Source organism: Lycium ferocissimum, chromosome 1, assembly GCF_029784015.1.
Source record: "Lycium ferocissimum isolate CSIRO_LF1 chromosome 1, AGI_CSIRO_Lferr_CH_V1, whole genome shotgun sequence".
Classification (NCBI taxonomy): domain Eukaryota; kingdom Viridiplantae; phylum Streptophyta; class Magnoliopsida; order Solanales; family Solanaceae; genus Lycium; species Lycium ferocissimum.
This window is the reverse complement of record NC_081342.1, coordinates 63,402,884-63,421,036: the sequence shown is the minus strand read 5'-3', so window position 1 is coordinate 63,421,036 and position 18,153 is coordinate 63,402,884. Positions and strand designations below refer to the sequence as shown.

At 36.8% G+C, this 18,153-nt stretch overlaps 1 non-coding gene across 1 annotated transcript; it reads right to left on the bottom strand.

Moving 5' to 3' along the window:
- Positions 1–17,804: 17,804 nt before the first annotated feature.
- On the bottom strand, positions 17,805–17,886 carry TRNAS-UGA (transfer RNA serine (anticodon UGA)). The gene has a single exon. It is a non-coding gene; the product is annotated as a tRNA-Ser (tRNA).
- Between the last annotated feature and the right edge of the window lie 267 nt (positions 17,887–18,153).

Genomic DNA, 18,153 nt, shown 5'->3' with positions numbered 1-18,153 from the left:
ATTACGTAAATACAAGTAAATAAGTAAAATATTTCATAATCTATAACTATTAACTAAATTACATAATCTACAATATATACTTTATATTTAGGGTATATGTATAATTTCATACCATAAATAAAAAAAATGTTTCTATGAATAAAAGGCTAATAATAAGGAGTTTCCTATATTAGTGATAGCCAAATTAAATACGTATCAAAACACATTAATTACTTATCTAAACATCACAATATACTCAGCTAGCATTAATCCATAAAATAGTATACTACTGTTTATATGATATATATTATACAATTCCTTGAACAAGTATATATATTCTTGTACTTAAATATTACGTATATTTCACTATTATATACTATATATAATATTTTTATGTATATTAACTAGTATATACAATATATAAAATAATTTCTTATGTATATTAAACAAAAAGTATTTTATATATATATATATATATATATATATATATATATCTTTGACCACATACATTATTGTATATATTAGGCATATATTGTTTATTATATTAAATATATACAAATATATACAAATATATATTTAATTAGGTTAATTTTCCTATTTCATGGAAGAGAGAAAAAAATTGAATAGCAAATATGTGATGGCAGAAAGGAAGCCAAGTTTAATGGGATGGGGTGTCAATTATTAATTAAGATCCTATTTTAGTGGTAATCCATAAGTAATTATATTATTCTATCTATATATTGTATACTTTATATGTTATTGTAGAGTACAATTGTTTGGCACATAGAGTAATATATTCATATATTAGGTATATCGTAATATTATATACTATATACACAAATAGTATTATTATATTATGTACTATAGATAATATACAAACTTAAATATACTAATTTCTACTATTATATTCACAAACATTTTGTTATCATCTTTTCAGTTAAATATACCAACTTGAATATACCATATACTTTTCAAGGTATATTTTCATGTACATTTCTTATACCATATTTCCATATAACATATCTTTTCATGTACTTTTCTTAATATTAATATATTCAAATAATTTCTTTTAGTCACAAAAAAATAATTGAATCATCATCAAGTGAAATTAAAAAAAAAAAAAGAAGAATAAAAAGGAGGAAACGAAAGGAAAAAAAAGTCTTTTTAAAATGGTAGATGGAATATAGTATTTGAAGTTGATTTTGTTATGTTTATTTGGAAAATTACATTCTAATGATTTTGAAAGAAAGAGAAAGTAAAAAGTGGATATGCATTAATGATATTAACTCCTAAAATTAAGTATTATTGATATTTTAGGGATGTAAAAAGTAGTATTTTTGTAATTAAGAAGTTAAAATTTTGTATAAGTTGTATTTATGTTTTTTTTAAAGTAATTGTAATCTTTTTAGTTACCATTTGAAAAAGTTATATTTGTGTGACTTTCCCTAATTTTTTACGACACAAAAGGGAAAAGCAATGGGCCAATGTATGTAAACTTTTTTTTTTTAAGATTGTATTTTATTACATAGGGGGTAGGGGAAGGGGAAATGGGGAAGGGGATTACAATGTAGGGATTCGAACCCTCACCAACAAAGTGAGAGTTCAGGTAGCCAACCAACTGAACTAGTAGATCACTACCAATGTACGTAAACTCATTGTTTCTTTGTCATGATTTTTTGTTGGAGTTTGAAAGAAACATCTTATCCTCATAAATAAGCTCTGGTCTGTCTTAAAGAGACTTGGAGGTAATAGATCTCGTGCAGCTTTAACTAACTCTATTCCTCCATACATGTATCATTCAATTTTTTGCGCGGAGTGCCCTTCTTTTGGGGTGGTCTTTAAATTTTGCCCCTCATATTTGTGGTCTTTAAATTATGCCCCTCATATTGCTGGTCTTTAATTTTTGACCTTCGCGCAGGTTCTGAGTTCGAACCCTCGCTCAAGCAAAAATTAAAAAAAAAATCGCAAGACAAGGGTTGAATCGCGTGTATGCCGGACCCGACATACTTTTGTTAAGGAATTACAAATTTTATGTCGAACCCGGCATACTCATACCTTATGGGCAGACTTGGCATAAGTATGCCGGGTCCGGCATAACTTTGATAATTTCTTCACAAAGTTATGCCGGTGGGGGCATACTTTTAATGGGCAAACTTTCTTCATCACAACACTTGCACATAACACAAATTGGTTCTACACTCAAGCCCCATTGTATGATCCTATTAGCAGATAGCCTTTCCATGTAAGCACAATCACATTGTGAAATATATTTTGGTCGAGTGGCATGTTGAAACACCATAAATTTTCAGTTGACTCTTTCTGGATTACCTAATAATTGCAAGAATTTAGTTCGAATCAAGCTTTTTCCAGGTTGAGAAGAAGTATGCACTTGCTCCAGGATTCTCCAAGAACCAATAATTTGTCTAACCATCCAATATGTCCGGCCAAGCACCGTTAAATTGGTCAAATCCTACTCTTTGACATAGTAGGCATGGATCCACTTTATCCATAAACTTTTATGCGGACCCGCATAACTTTGTGAAGGAATTATCAAAGTTATACCGGATCCGCATACTTATGCCAAGTCGCCCATAAGGCATAAGTATCGGTCCGGCATAACTTTGATAATTCCTTCACAAAGTTATGCCGGTGGGGGCATACTTTTAATGGGCAAACTTTCTTCATCACAACACTTGCACATAACACAAATTGGTTCTACACTCAAGCCCCATTGTATGATCCTATTAGCAGTGCTAGCCTTTCCATGTAAGCACAATCACATTGTGAAATATATTTTGGTCGAGTGGCATGTTGAAACACCATAAATTTTCAGTTGACTCTTTCAGGATTACCTAATAATTGCAAGAATTTAGTTCGAATCAAGCTTTTTCCAGGTTGAGAAGAAGTATGCACTTGCTCCAGGATTCTCCAAGAACCAATAATTTGTCTAACCATCCAATATGTCTGCCAAGCACCGTTAAATTGGTCAAATCCTACTCTTTGACATAGTAGGCATGGATCCACTTTATCCATAAACTTTTATGCCGGACCCGGCATAACTTTGTGAAGGAATTATCAAAGTTATGCCGGATCCGGCATACTTATGCCAAGTCTGCCCACAAGGCATAAGTATGCCGGGTCCGGCATAACTTTGGTAATTCCTTAACAAAAGTATGCCGGGTCCGGCATAGCGAAATTTAAACTCTGCCTTGCGAATTTTTTTTAAAATTTTGCCTGCGCGTGGGTTCGAACCTGAAACCTATGGGTGTTAGCCGAAGGGCAAATTTTAAAGATTTCAAATATGATGGGCAAAATTTAAAGACCACCCCAAAAGAAGGGCAATTCTGCGAATTGCCCTGTATCATTTAGTTTAGTGGGCCAGGGGAGTGAAATTATGTGAAAATAATTACTTCACTCGTGATATCTCTTTAAAATTCTATTTCGACTTCTACAAGTTAGAAGAAATTCATAAAAAATTCTCTGAGTTTGAATGTATTTCAAATAGCACGGATATATCCGAAGTTTTAAAAGTTTCAGCGTTTCAGACCAAATAATGTTGCAGTATTAAAGAGTGTCTAGACTCTAGAATTTAATTCCATTTTGAAATATTGGTTGAAGTTTAATAAGTGGTTCAAAAAGTGGTCAATTTCCCTTTCTTTCGAACTAGACTAATTGCAAGTTTGACCGTATCATCATTCATTAGATTGACAGTTTTGTAAGCACCACATACTAGTGTACACCTTGTCGTAAGATGTGAGGACATCCTTATAAAACACGTTTAACATTAGGAAGTCGACAATTCGACAAGAGGGGTTGCTCAGATTGTAAGCACCCTTCATTTTCAATTCAAAAATTGTGCATTTGAGTCACCAAAGGAGCAAAGAGGAAGCTCGTAGGAGAGGGGTAAAAAGAAAGAAAAAAAAGGAAGCCGACAATTTTCAGTGCTCTGTCTAGTGCTGGCAATTCTGACCCATTTTTCACTTATGCGGCCATATTTAAATGGGTTGGGTGAGTGATTTTTTAATTACATAGGGTACCTACTTAAGACTCTTTATTACAAAAGATATAGATAGTTTTCCTTATTTACAAAACATAACGATACATTATGAAACATGACGTTTTTATATATTTTTTTTAAAATATATTATTTTTATAATTTTTTTAAAAAAATGATTTTTTTTTTTTTTTTTTTTTGCTCAAAGGCTTAAAAAATTACCTCAAATTTTTGTGTATGAAATGTGTATGTATGAGCGAAATTTTTAATATAATTTTCATACACAATTGTGAGCGGAAACTTTAAGCCTTGAATATTGTATGAAAGTTGTTACATTGAGATAATTCTGATTTAGCTTAATGCTAATGGATGGTGTGACAATTGAACTTTGTTTAAAGAAGTGGAAACATTTTCAAACTTAATGCTAATGGATGGTGTGACTACATTGAGATAATTGTGATTCAGCTTCCATGCCATGAATTTGATTGTTGTGTTTGGCTTAGCTACTCGGGAGAAAGGGTAGTCACTATGGATCCTAGTGTGGTAATTGCCTAGCCATTCGGGAGGAAGAGTGTTCACTATCGGGTTCGCTACCCGAAGTGCGGTTTATGCCCAACTATTCGGGAGGAAGGATAGCCACCAAGAATTACATATTCCGGTGTGGTGCGCTGTGACTAGGGAACCTCTACGATTATCCTTTCGATGTGCTTGATTTTTGGGCCTGTATTGGCATGTGTGATATTCTTATATTTTCATGGAATTGCTGTTGTTAATTATGATCAATTGAAAGGCATATTTGAAGTTGTACCTTGATAAGAGACTTTATAATCGGTTTTGATAATTCTTATTGAGATACACATACTGAATAACTGTTCTTACATTGGTTTCACATGATTTTCAGGACTGATTTCTTTATGTATTATTGTACTCTATTTTCTTATTACTTATTGTCCCCGAGGCACTCAATGAGTACGAAGTACTCAGGCATACCATTGTTGTTTTTTATGGTATGTTAGGTAACGGAGAAGAGCAGGTTCTTGATACTCCGGGCGTTTAGGAAGGACTTGCTATTGCTGCTGATTTGGTGAGCCCACACGTTCATTCGTGGGACACCCTATTTATTTGTTTATTCATTATATTAGTTTTTCGGGCTGCGTCCCGATGAGTCAAACTATTATTCCTTTATCTTAGAAGCTCCATAGTATACATTCTTGTAGGTAGTTGTTGAGTTATTGATTAACTCTCGGGCACGTTATTACGTTTGACTAAGTATTTGATTAGTAAAGACTTCCGCTGATTTAATTCATAAATTCATGATTTGTTTACATTTATTTTATAAACTGTCGGAGGCGAATATTGAACCTGGTGGGTTCAAGTATTGTTATCGCATCTTTTAGGTTCTTTCGATGTTGTTCATGACGTCAGATGTCGGTCACGTCTAGGGTGGGTTTTGGGCTGCGACAAGCTTGGTATCAGAGCATAGGTTTAGATACGTCCTAGGATTACTGTCAGTGTCTGTGGAGCTGTGTCTAGTGGAGTTTTCCTTGTGTAGCCTGATCACCTGCATGACTGAGAAACTCCCAGGACATTTATAGGTGTTTCCTATTCTTCTTGATTCTAGATTGTGCTGCAGAGCTTGAAATCCTTTTAGGATTATTCTAATTCGCTCGTCAATTCGTGCCTTGCAGAAATGGCTCTGACGCGATCCAAAAATGGTAACCGAGGACGTCCCACAGGAGTTAACCGAAATCTTGGGGGCGCGAATACTGGTAATGGAAATGATGCTGGAAATCAAGTACCACCTCAAGCACCGCCTACTCCTGTTATTCCTGTTGCGGATGTGCCTGAGATTGGTACGATGCAAACTGCTATTCAATTGCTAACTGCATTAATTGCAGCTCAGCAATAACGTGGAGGTGTGGAACCTCATGGTGGAGGCAGACTTAAGCAGTTTCTGGACTTAAAGTCACTAGAGTTCTTCGGGACACGAGAGGTGGATGACCCCCAGCACTTCTTAGATGAGACTTTTAAGGCGTTGAGGGCGATGAATGCCAATGGTTCTGAAGCTGTTAGGCTTTCTTCTTATCAGTTGAAGGATGTTGCTCATGTATGGTTTGAGATGTGGGATTCTGAGAAGGGTGATGCTACTGTAGCTCCTACATGGGCTGAATTTGAAGAGGAGTTCATGGAGAGGTTTCTGTCTGATGAAGAAAGATTTGTTATGGCTATGAAGTTTGAAAAGCTAGAACAGGGTAACAAGTCGGTTCGTGAGTATAGTTTTGAGTTCACCCGTCTGTCAAAGTATGCTTTATACATGATTCCGACTGAAAAGCATAAGTTGACTCGTTTTGTGAAAGGCTTAGTACCACGTATCAACTCTTCATGCGCTGCTATTGCTATGTCTCCTACTTGTACCTTCTCATCTCTAGTTGGGTTTGCTGAACATCAAGAGAGTTAGAAAAAAGAGGAAAGGGTGGATCGAGACCAGAACAAGAAGGCCCGATCTGCGGGTGGTTTCGGTGGTAACAACTATAATGGAGGGCAGAAGAGAGGGTATTCTGCACCTGCTCAGTCTGGTTCTTATTCCCATGCTAGTGTGCCTTCTGGTAGGCAAGGCCAGAAAAAAAAAATAGTAAGTTTTCGCAGGGAAGTAGTCGTCCACCAGTGTGGAAAGAATGTATTTTTCATCATTGTGGGATTAGAGCCCACATTAAGAGGAAATGCAGAAAGTGGCTACGTAAGATGGCTGCTATGTCTAACCAAAAGAATGATTCGCCTGCTTCTACATCTGCTAAAAATCCGCCTGCTAGTAATGCTAATAGTAATAATCAGAATGTTCGTAATAACGGCAAAGGAAAGGAAGTTTCTAACACTTCTGGTGGAGGGACAGCTCGACTTTATGGGCTGACTCGTAGGGAGAAGCACCGAGGCTTCGACGCTCGTGGTTACGTGTATCGTTACCATCTGTTCTCATGATGCTTACTCATTGATTGATCCAGGTTCAAATTTATCCTATGTGACCCCTTATTTTGCTCTGTAGAAGTATGAAATCCGAACCTTTGTTGGAACCTTTTGTTGTTGATACACTATCTGGTGTTCCTGTTATTGCTTCTAGAGTGTATAGAAATTGTATTGTTGTGATTAAGGGACGTGAGACCGTGGCTGATTTGTATGAACTTGAGATGGTGCATTTTGATGTAATTATAGGGATGGACTGGTTGTCCGCTTGTTATGCTAATGTGGATTGTCGCCATAAGTTAGTTCGTTTCGCCTTTCCTGAGGAACCTGTTATTGTGTAGGAGGGTGAAGTTGTGAAGCCAAGGGGTAGATTTATTTCTTATCTTAAGGCTCATAAGATGATTACTAAGGGGTGTATTTACCATTTGGTTGTTGTTAATGATACAAAAGCCGTAGTACCTAAATTTGAATCTGTTCCTATAGTTAGTGATTATCCCAAAGTGTTTCCCGAAGATCTCCCTGGTATCCTTCCTAATAGGGTTATTGATTTGGGATTGATGTTATTCCCGACACCCAACCTATTTCTATTCCATCTTATCGTATGGCTCCAGCGGAGCTAAGGGAGTTAAAGGATCAGTTGAAGGACTTATTAGATAAAGGTTTCATTCGACCAAGTTCCTCACCTTAGGGTGCTCCAGTCTTGTTTGTGAGAAAGAAAGATGATTCCCTTGTGATGTGTGTTGATTACCGTCAACTTAATAAAGTGACCATTAAGAATAAATATCATTTGCCTAGGATATATGATCTATTTGACCAACTTCAGGGTGCAAAGTTCTTTTCAAAGATTGACCTAAGGTTTGGGTATCACCAATTGAAGATAAAGGAAAAGGATATCCCGAAAACCGCTTTCCGTACTCGTTATGGGCACTTTGAGTTTCTAGTCATGTCCTTTGGGTTGACTAATGCGCCTGCTGCATTCATGGATTTGATGAATCGTGTGTTTAAGCCTTATGTAGACCGCTTCATTATTGTGTTAATTGATGATATTTTGGTGTATTCCAAAAGTCGTGAGGATCATGCAAATCACTTGAGGATAACTTTGACAACACTTGAGGAGAACAAGCTTCATGCAAAATTCTCTAAGTGTGAATTCTGACTTGAGTCTGTAGCTTTCTTGGGTCATGTGGTGACTGGTGACGGCATTAAAGTAGACCCTCAGAAAATTTCAGCGGTTAAGGATTGGCCTAGACCAACTAGTGCGACAAAAATTCGTAGTTTCTTGGGTTTGACAAATTATTAGCGAAAGTTTGTGGAACGCTTTTCGTCAATAGCCTCTTCATTGACTAAATTGACATAAAACACTGCTAAGTTTCAGTGGTCCGAAGCTTGTGAAAAGAGTTTCCAAGAACTTAAGACAAAGTTGACTTCGGCTCCTATTTTGACTTTACCTTCTGGGTCTGGTGGATATGTGGTGTACTGTGATGCTTCCAGAATTGGTTTGGGTTGTGTATTGATGCAGAACGGTAAGGTGATTACTTATGCTTCGCGACAGTTGAAGAAGCATGAGAAGAATCATCCGACCCATGACTTGGATTTGGTACGCCGTGGTATTTGCTTTGAAAATTTGGCGTCATTATTTGTATGGTGAGCATTGTGATGTTTTTACTGACCATAAAAGCTTGCAATACATCTTCAAACAGCGAGAGTAGAATCTCAGGTAGAGGAGGTGGTTGGAGTTGTTGAAAGATTATGACTTGAAAATTTTGTATCATCCTGGTAAGGCTAATGTGGTTGCTGATGCTTTAAGTAGGAAGTCTATGGGCACGTTAGCTTATTTGTGTGCACATGACATGCCCATGGGGAGGGAAATTCGAAGACTTACTAGTCTTGGGGTCAGACTTGATGAAACTGAAAATGGGGAGTTAGTGGGAATCACGCCATCACGGTCTGACATGGTGGAAAGGATAAAATCCAAGCAATATGATGATGAACTTTTGGCAAAGCTGAGAGATGGAGTGGAAAGGGGTGAGTACACTTCATTTACTGTTGGTACTGGTGATAGTGTTCTGAGGCTGCAAGGATGATTGTGCGTTCCTGATCTTCATGGCCTTCGACAAGAATTACTGATGGAGGCTCATAGTTCTAAGTATTCGGTGCATCCGGGATCCATCAAAATGTATGAAGACTTGAAGCAGCACTATTGGTGGAAAAGCATGAAAGTTGATATTTCTAACTTTGTGGCAAGTGTTTAAATTGTCAACAGGTGAAAGTTGAACATCAAAGTCCTGGAGGCATGGCTCAGAATATGGAAATTCCGTAGTGGAAATGAGAGGAGGTCAATATGGATTTCGTTGTGGGTTTACCCCGCACAAAGGTCAAGTTTGATTCGATTTGGGTGATAGTGGATAAACTTACAAAGTCTGCCCACTTTCTCCTTGTGAAGACGGCATATACCGCGGCGCAGTACGCCAAGCTATATCTAAAGGATATAGTTAGATTGTATGGGATTCCGACATCCATCATATCGGACAGAAGTACGCAATTCACTGCTCATTTTTGGACATCCTTTCAGGAAGGTTTGGGAACTAGAGTGAAATTGAGCACTGCCTTTCATCCTCAAACTGACGGGCAGGCAAAGAGAACTATTCAGACTCTGGAAGATATGCTGCAAGCTTATGCTATAGATTTCGGAGGAAATTGGGATGAACATTTACCTCTTGTGGAGTTCGCATATAACAACAGTTACCAAACGAGTATTCAAATTGCCCCTATGAGGCTCTTTATAGAAGACGTTGTCGATCTCCAATTGGTTGGTTTGAACCAACTGAAGTAGAGTTGTTGGGTCCTGACTCAGTTCATGAAGCAATTGAGAAAGTTAATCTTATTGTAGAACGACTCAAGACAGCTCAGAGCAGATAGAAGTCTTATACGGATATGAGGCGATGAAAGCTAGAGTTTTCTGTTGGTGACAAGGTGTTCTTGAAAGTGTCGCCGATGAAGGGAGTAATGTGGTTTGGTAAAAAAGGCAAGCTTAGTCCTCGTTTCATTGGCCCTTATGAGATTGTTAGGAAAATTGGGACAGTAGCTTATGAATTGAAGTTGCTCTCTGATATGGCGCGTGCATCCTGTATTTCATATTTCGATGTTGAGGTTGTACAAACTTGATCCTTCCCATGTGTTGAACCATGAAGAGATTGAAATTAATGAAGGACTATCTTATGAGGAGGAACCGGTTTAGATTCTAGATCGTCAAGTTAGAAGGTTGAGGACAAAAGATGTAGCGTCAGTTAACCTGTTGTGGCGGAACCATGACACAAAAGAAGCTACTTGGGAAGCAGAAGAGGATATAAAGAAAAGATATCCTCACTTGTTCCCTATGGCAGGTATGAGCTAGCATTTTAATTATTCGTAGATGAATCATTGTGTTGTTTGAAACAACTTGTGGTTTAGAGAATTCTTTCTAGACTACGATCCTCATTCGAGGACAATTGATCTTAAAGTGGGGGATAATGTAACACTCCGTAGATCCGAGTTAAGTGTGAAAGTGTCTTGGAGAGTTAGACTTTACTGTTTTTGTCAAATGTAAAATACGGCCCGTATTTTGATATACGGTCTGTATACCTTGGGCGTATTTCACCCACCTTCTTAGGTGGCTCATTGTTTTTAGTTATCATAAAATACGGCCAGAGTTTACAGCCTGTATTTTGAAATACGGTCCGTATTTCTAGACGTATTTCACCTGTTCCCTAAGACTGCTCACTGTTTTCATTATTGTTAAATACGGCCACAGAATACGACCCTTATTTTGAAATACGGTCTGTATTTCTGACTGTATTTCACCAGCCGCCACTTATTTGTGTATATAAATAGTGGAATTCAGTTAATTTTATGAATTATTCTCATTCTCATAACCCCTAAGGACGAAAACCTTTTCTCCAAGTCTCCAAACCTTAAGATAAGAACATCTTTAACATTATTAATCAATCCATGATTCTTAACATGATTCTTAAATGAAAAACCTAGGGTTTGCAAAGTAATCCTTCTCAAGGTACAAGCTAGGGTTTTGGGTCTTCTTCGTTATAAAAGTAAATTGTTGAATTACGTAAGGCTTAATTAAGGTATGTCTCTTTTGAAAATCTTATTTTGGAATGCATGACTTCTTTTCAAAAGTTCTTTATTGAATGAAAGGTGAACTTCTCATATTTTGAAACCCTAATTCATGTTTTTATCATGGTTGGTGTGTGTGAGGGGGCAAGCCACGTTAGACCTTAATTGTACTATACCCTATACATGTATATATGATCTCAACTGTTTTTTCCTCTATAAGATGATCAATAATAAGGGTTAATGGTTGGTAATGAGGTTTTCATGAGAAACTATGACAATTGAACTTTGTTTAAAGAAGTGGAAACATTTTCAAACTTAATGCTAATGGATGGTGTGCCTACATTGAGATAATTGTGATTTAGCTTCTATGCTATAATTCAGCTTTCATGCTATGAATTTGATTGTTGTGTTTGGCCTAGCTACTCAGGAGGAAGGGTAGTCACTATGGATCCTAGTGCGGTAATTGCCTAGCCATTCGGGAGGAAGAGTGGCCACTATCGGTTTCGCTACCCGGAGTGCGGTTTATGCCTAGCTATTCGGGAGGAAGGATAGCCACCGAGAATTACATATTCCGGTGTGGTGCGCTGTGACTAGGGAACCTCTATGGTCATCCCTCCGATGAGCTTGATTCTTGGGACTGTATTGGCATGTGTGATATTCTTATTTTCTCATGGAATTGTTGTTGTTAAATATGATCAATTGAAAGGCATATTTGAAGTTGTACCTTGACAAGAGGCCTTATAATCGATTTTGATAATTCTTATTGAGATACACAACCGAATAATTTGTTCTTACATTGGTTTCACATGATTTTCGGATCGATTTCTTTATGTATTATTGTACTCTATTTTCTTATTACTTATTGTCTCCGAGGCACTCACCGAGTACGAAGTACTCGTGCATACCATTGTTGTTTTGACGGTATGTTAGGTAAATAGTAAGAAAGGTGGTTCTTGATACTCCGGCGTTTAGGGGGACTTGCGGTGTCGTCGATTTGACGGCGAGCCCACACGTTCATTCGTGGGACACCTATTTATTTATTTATTCATTATATTAGTTTTTTTCCGGCCGTGGTCCCGTCGAGTCAAACTATTATTCCTTTATCTTAGAAGCTCCATAGTATACATTCTTGTGGGTAGTTGTTGAGTTATTGATTAACTCTCGGTCACGTTATTACGTTTGACTAAGTATTTGATTAATAAAGACTTCCGCTGATTTAATTCATATATTCATGACTTGTTTACATTTATTTTATAAACTGTTGGAGGCGAATATTAAACCTGGCGGGTTCAAGTATTGTTATCGCATCTTTTCGGTTCTTCCGATGTTGTTCATGACGTCGAATGTCGGTCACGTCTAGGGTAGGTTTTGGGGCGTGACAAAGCAAGGAGGAGCCATTAATGAGGTAAGTACAGAAACAAAGTAAAGGAGTGACGCTATATTTTTTAGCATTAGGCTACAATGACTGGATCTTGTTTTTAGGCTATAGCGGGTGAAAACTATTTTGTTTGGCGGGACATTTTTGTAAGAATCCTTTTAATAATGATCAAATAGGGGCTCAACCTATATTTAACCCGCTGAAACATGGGTAAATCACGGTAAGATATGAGTTGGCTTCTATTCAATCCATGCTTACTGGACAATGGACATGCAAAGTGTAGTAGTATGATTCTTACCCCACCCTCCACCACCCATCCCACCACCTACACCTACACCTACCCCCACCCCAAACACCCTACTTAACTACCCACCCCACCGCTGAACCCCTAGCACCCCTACCACACCTCTACACCACTCCTTACCCCCCAACCCGACCCTCCAAATTTCTATTTCATATACTATTTTGTCACTTATATAAACAAGTGAAACCCTCCCCCACCCCCCGGAATTTTGTATTTTTTATTTTACTTTTCTAAAAAAAAATTAGTATAAAAGATGAGAATCTCTTCTTACCACCCACCCCACCTACTACCCCACCACCCCCTGAATTTTCTATTTAATATATTTTAGTTTACTTTTATAAAAGTCATATAAAAATAATTCTTACCCCTCACCCCACTCCCGAATTTTCTATTTCATATATTTTATTATAGGGAAAATACATAACCCCCCCCCCAACATATACTCGGATTAATTATGACGCAACCTGCAAACCTTCTGATCGACCTATTACCCCCCCCCCCCCCCCGGCCTTATTTTTTCTGTATTTTTTTTGTCTTTTGATACGACATAATCAAATTCGATGCCAGTTATACGATTGGAGGTAGTGTCGGCACACTCTCACCACATTGGCTTCACGTCACTACCACTTTTCCTTTCTTTTTTTCATTTGATTTTTCTTTTATTAATTATATTTACACTAATTAGCCTTTAATTAACCATTAAATCCTCCATTAATTTTGTCTTCTTCATCACTAAACCCTTCTTCTTCTTCTTCTTCTTCTTCTTCTTCTTCTTCTTCTTCTTCTTTTCAAGAAATCCATCAACCCATTTTCTTCCTCCATTAACACACACACACACACACATTCAACCCATTTTCTTCAAAATTAACAACACACATTCAACCCATTTTTTCTTCCATTACACACACACACATTCAATTTTTCATCAATCATAAATATCTTTTCAAGAAATCAACCAACCCATATTCTTTCCTCCATTAACACACACACATTCAACCTATTTTTTCCTCCATTAACACACACACATTCAACCCATTTTCTTCAAAATAAACAATGAAGAATTGCATAACAAACCGTCCTTCAAATGGATCGGTTTCTCAAAAAATATTTTTTGCATGGTGCGTCCCTTCATTGTTTACAAAATAAAGAATGAAGAAATTGCACGAACTCGCCCTTCAAATGGACTGGGTCGTCATTGTTTACACGAATTGCCCTTCAAATGGATCGGTTTGCAATGTTTCCTTCATTGTTTACAAAATAAACAATGAAGAAATTGCACGAATCGCCCTTCAAACGGATCGGTTGCCCTTCAATGTGTGTGTTAATGGAGGAAGAAAATAGGTTGAATGTGCGTGTGTTAATGGAGGAAGAAAATGGGTTGGTTGATTTCTTGAAAAGATATGTATGATTGATGATGAAATTGATTGTGTGTGTATTAATGGAGGAAAAAATGGTTGAATGGTGGTGTGTTAATGGAGGGAAGAATATGGGTTGGTTGATTTCTTGAAAATAAGCTTTTATAATTGATGATGAAATTGAATGTGTGTGTGTTAATGGAGGAAAATGGGTTGATTGATTTCTTGAAAAGAAGAAGAAGAAGAAGAAGAAGAAGAAGTGACGTGGCACTGACGTGGCGTTTATCGTGGCGAGAGCGCGTAACATCAAGCAACCGGGTATCAAATTTGATTGTGTCGTATCGCCCGAAAAAAGTACAAAAATACAGAAAAATAAGGTCGGGGGGGGGGGTAATAGGTCGCTCGCAGTGTCGCGCGTCATAATTAATCCGAGTATACGTGGGGGGGGGGGGGGGGGGGGGTGGGTGGTTTGTATTTTCCCTTTTATTATACTTTTATTAAAAAAAAAATTAAAAATGGAAAAAATGCAACCCCCCCCCCCCCCACCCCCTCCTCCGCCGTTAATTTTCTATTTCATATATATTTTATTTTAATTTTATAAAAAAAATATAGAAAAATGGGAAATTTTTATTACCCCCACCACCTCCGAGTCAGAAACTAAATGACCCAAAAAGAGTAAAGTGACCAAAGTGACCCCATAAAAAAAGTTACTAAACTATCTTTAGCGCAATAAATTGTTGCATGAAGGGACTTAACAGTAACAGTTAGTTAAGTCCTTCAACGCAACAATTTATTGCGCTAAAGGGCTCTTTCACACTACTCCATTCCTTCATCTTCTCAATTGTCCAGAACCTCAATATTTTCTATAGAACCTGACGTTTGTTTGTGCGGTCAATATAGCCAATTCAAGACATCAAGGACCCCAAATAATTCGGGTCGCCGTTTTGGCATTGTAAAGTACCCTGAGTAAGTTTTTTTTTCCAACTTTTTATAGTCTTTATCACGTTCGACATGTTTTAATTTCAAAAACTGAATTTTTATTTGTTATTTTTTTATAGGCAAGTGGTGGGTGCAAATATTTTCAGTGGGAAGATACAACTCCCGTTGATAAAACTGTGTTGGCGCGATTTAGAAAGCCTCCTGTTGATAGAGAAACTGCGAGTTCACAAAGCAATAGAGATACCGTGAAGTTTGATTTGTAGTTTAAAGCTAAAGTAAAAATTGAACTTCTTGAGTTGTCGCTAAAAGACTCGGAAGACCAAAAAATTACTTCAAGAATAAGGTTAGAGACACTCAACACGAGAGAAATGCTTTGAAAGGGAAACTAAAATTTTGGAGGATGGTTTGTGGTTTCTTCTTGTTGTTGTTTGTAATTGCAAATGTTGCATTGTCGGTTCGGTTTATTATTTTTATGTATGTTTTTGTTTTGTTTTGTTTTGTTTTTAGTAGTTGCACTTTTTATGTATTAGGTATTTTGTATGCTTTTTGTTTTTAGTAGTTGCACTTTAGAGACCCTCAACATCGATCAGTTTTTTAGGTCAAATTTGGTGGTCGGTTTTCACCTTTTCTTCAGGCAGTGACAGAGTGAGGTGAAAGAGGAAAAACATGTACATGTTGCTTGTCTTTTGGAGGTGGCCAATGGGTATCATCATCTCTACTACGTTAGTGAAAATTGCAAACAATTATTGATTCAATTCAATGCGTCGACAGATTTTCTGTTTTAGATAGTTGGAGGGTCCAATGTTGCCATTTAAATAGATTCAAAATAGTATAACTCCCCATTTTTAGTGGATGAAGCAGGTCCATGTCTTCATATTAGCATAGTACCTCAATGTATGCTGCTGTTAAATTATTTGAGGACACAAAAGGGAAAAGCAATGGGCCAGGGTACGCACACACACTGTATCTTTGAAAGAAACATCTCGTCCTCGTGAATAAGCTCTACTCTACCTTAAGGAGATGAGGAGGCAATAGGCCCGTGCTGTCTTAGCTAACTCTACTCCATAAGCATGTCCTTTAGGGCTGTTTTTATTGCATTGTATGTTGGGATATCAAAAGACTAATTTTTATACCACGTTTGATGAAATAAATTTATCCCGAATAAATTTATATTCAGACCAAACAAGCAGTATAAAATGCATCCAATCCCAAGAGATGGGGTATCCCTTCTTATCCCACTTATACTAAGATTATTTTATACCATCTTTTAGATAAGATAAAATAATCCCATAAGCATTGGGATAAATTAGTCACCTAATTATAATCCTTGATAATTTTGACTACCTACCAAACGACCCCTTAGTTTAGTAGGCCAGGGCCTAGGGGTATACTGAAATAATAATTACTTCACTCATGGTATCTCTTTAAAATTCTATTTCAACTTCTACAAGTTAAAAGAAATTCATGAAAAATTCTCAAGAGTTTAAATGATGTTAGTTTTAACTTGAGAAATAAGAGATATTTATTGGAGTCCCTGTATTCCAGACAGCGCGGATAAATCTGAAGTTTTAAAAGTTTCAGTATTTTAGTCCAAATAATATTGTCGTATTAAAGAGTGTCTAGAATTTAATTACATTTTGAAACATTGATTGAAGTTTAATAAGTGGTTCAAAAAGTGGTCATTTTCCCTTTCCTCCGAACTAGACTAATTGCAAGTTTGACAGTAACATCATTCATATATAGATGAGTGATTCATATGCCGCACGGACGGTTTTCACGTGCAGTATAGACAATCTCCCGTAGTTATCAAACTCAGCACGGACAGCGTGCACACCTTATAATCAAGACAACTCATAACAAAGCACACACAATCTCAACGTGCATAACTCGTAACATTTCTCAATCTCATATGCAATCACATAACAGTGTAAGGCATATCAATATCAATAAAATACGATTATCAACTAAGCATGTCAACTATATGCACATAGCTCGAATTAAAGCCTAACATGGCAACAATATTGATAGCATCCTCACTTAACAGTTAACATGGAATTCCTCTTAATTTATCAGCTAAGCAATCAATTCAAGCAACTAAGACATATAAGTCACATGAACCCAACATGTCACTTGGTGCTTGCATAAGCACTCGTCACCTTGCCTATACATCACCAACCTTACCCTTAATTCATTCGTTAATAACTTAATTGGGTAAAACGTCTCTCGTCGAAGGTCAAGTCTTAACTTAATTACCTCGATCCAAAGCTTGTTTGTTATGGTTTTGGGGATTATTGTTCTCTTGAATCTCTCTTTGATCCTCTCTCGATTTGTCCATGCGTGAATATCCAATGTATGAGTTTATATTTCTTTTCCCCTTGAATTTATTCCAGTAAGTAAATGTCTTTGAATTGGTAGCTTATTCATTATTTCTTCTAAATCTCTTCACCCTCTCGTTCTATTTCTAGATTTATCCTTGTTATCCTATCTATTTTTTTTTTTGTTCTATTTGTTACTTCTGCATATTTTAATTCGTATCATTTGGTATCAAAGTTTGAATTAATGTTTTGTTTTATAAATACGTCCTGGATCTGATTTTCTATATCAGAATCTTAAAAAAAAAAAAACAAATTTGACAATTCTATAAAACAAAAATAGTTGTTTGGTGTTGCTATTGTTTGGGTTCATGGTTTCGCTACTTCGGATCTAACATTACGGGTGGAAATTGGTTTGTAGACTGTGTGTTTTACATATCTTCGATTTCCCAAAAAAACGAAAATAAATAAATAAAAACGTCGACAGCAGGGTTCGAACCTGCGCGGGCGAAGCCCAACAGATTTCAAGTCTGTCTCCTTAACCACTCGGACATATCGACATTGTTGTTAATTATCGACAACATTATCTATATATTCGTGCATCTTCGTCTTAACGAAACAACTTAGGACATGCATAAAAGAGAGAAGCAGGCACTAATTTACCCACTAGACCAGTTCTCATCTCCATTGTTGGAAATAGGCTTTCTCAACACTGTAATCAGGTGAACTACTCACATGGATTAAGCAACGGAAATCAAGACTCAATAAAATATATATATATATAGTTTTATAACCAACACATATTTCACCATGTGAGTCGTTAAAAA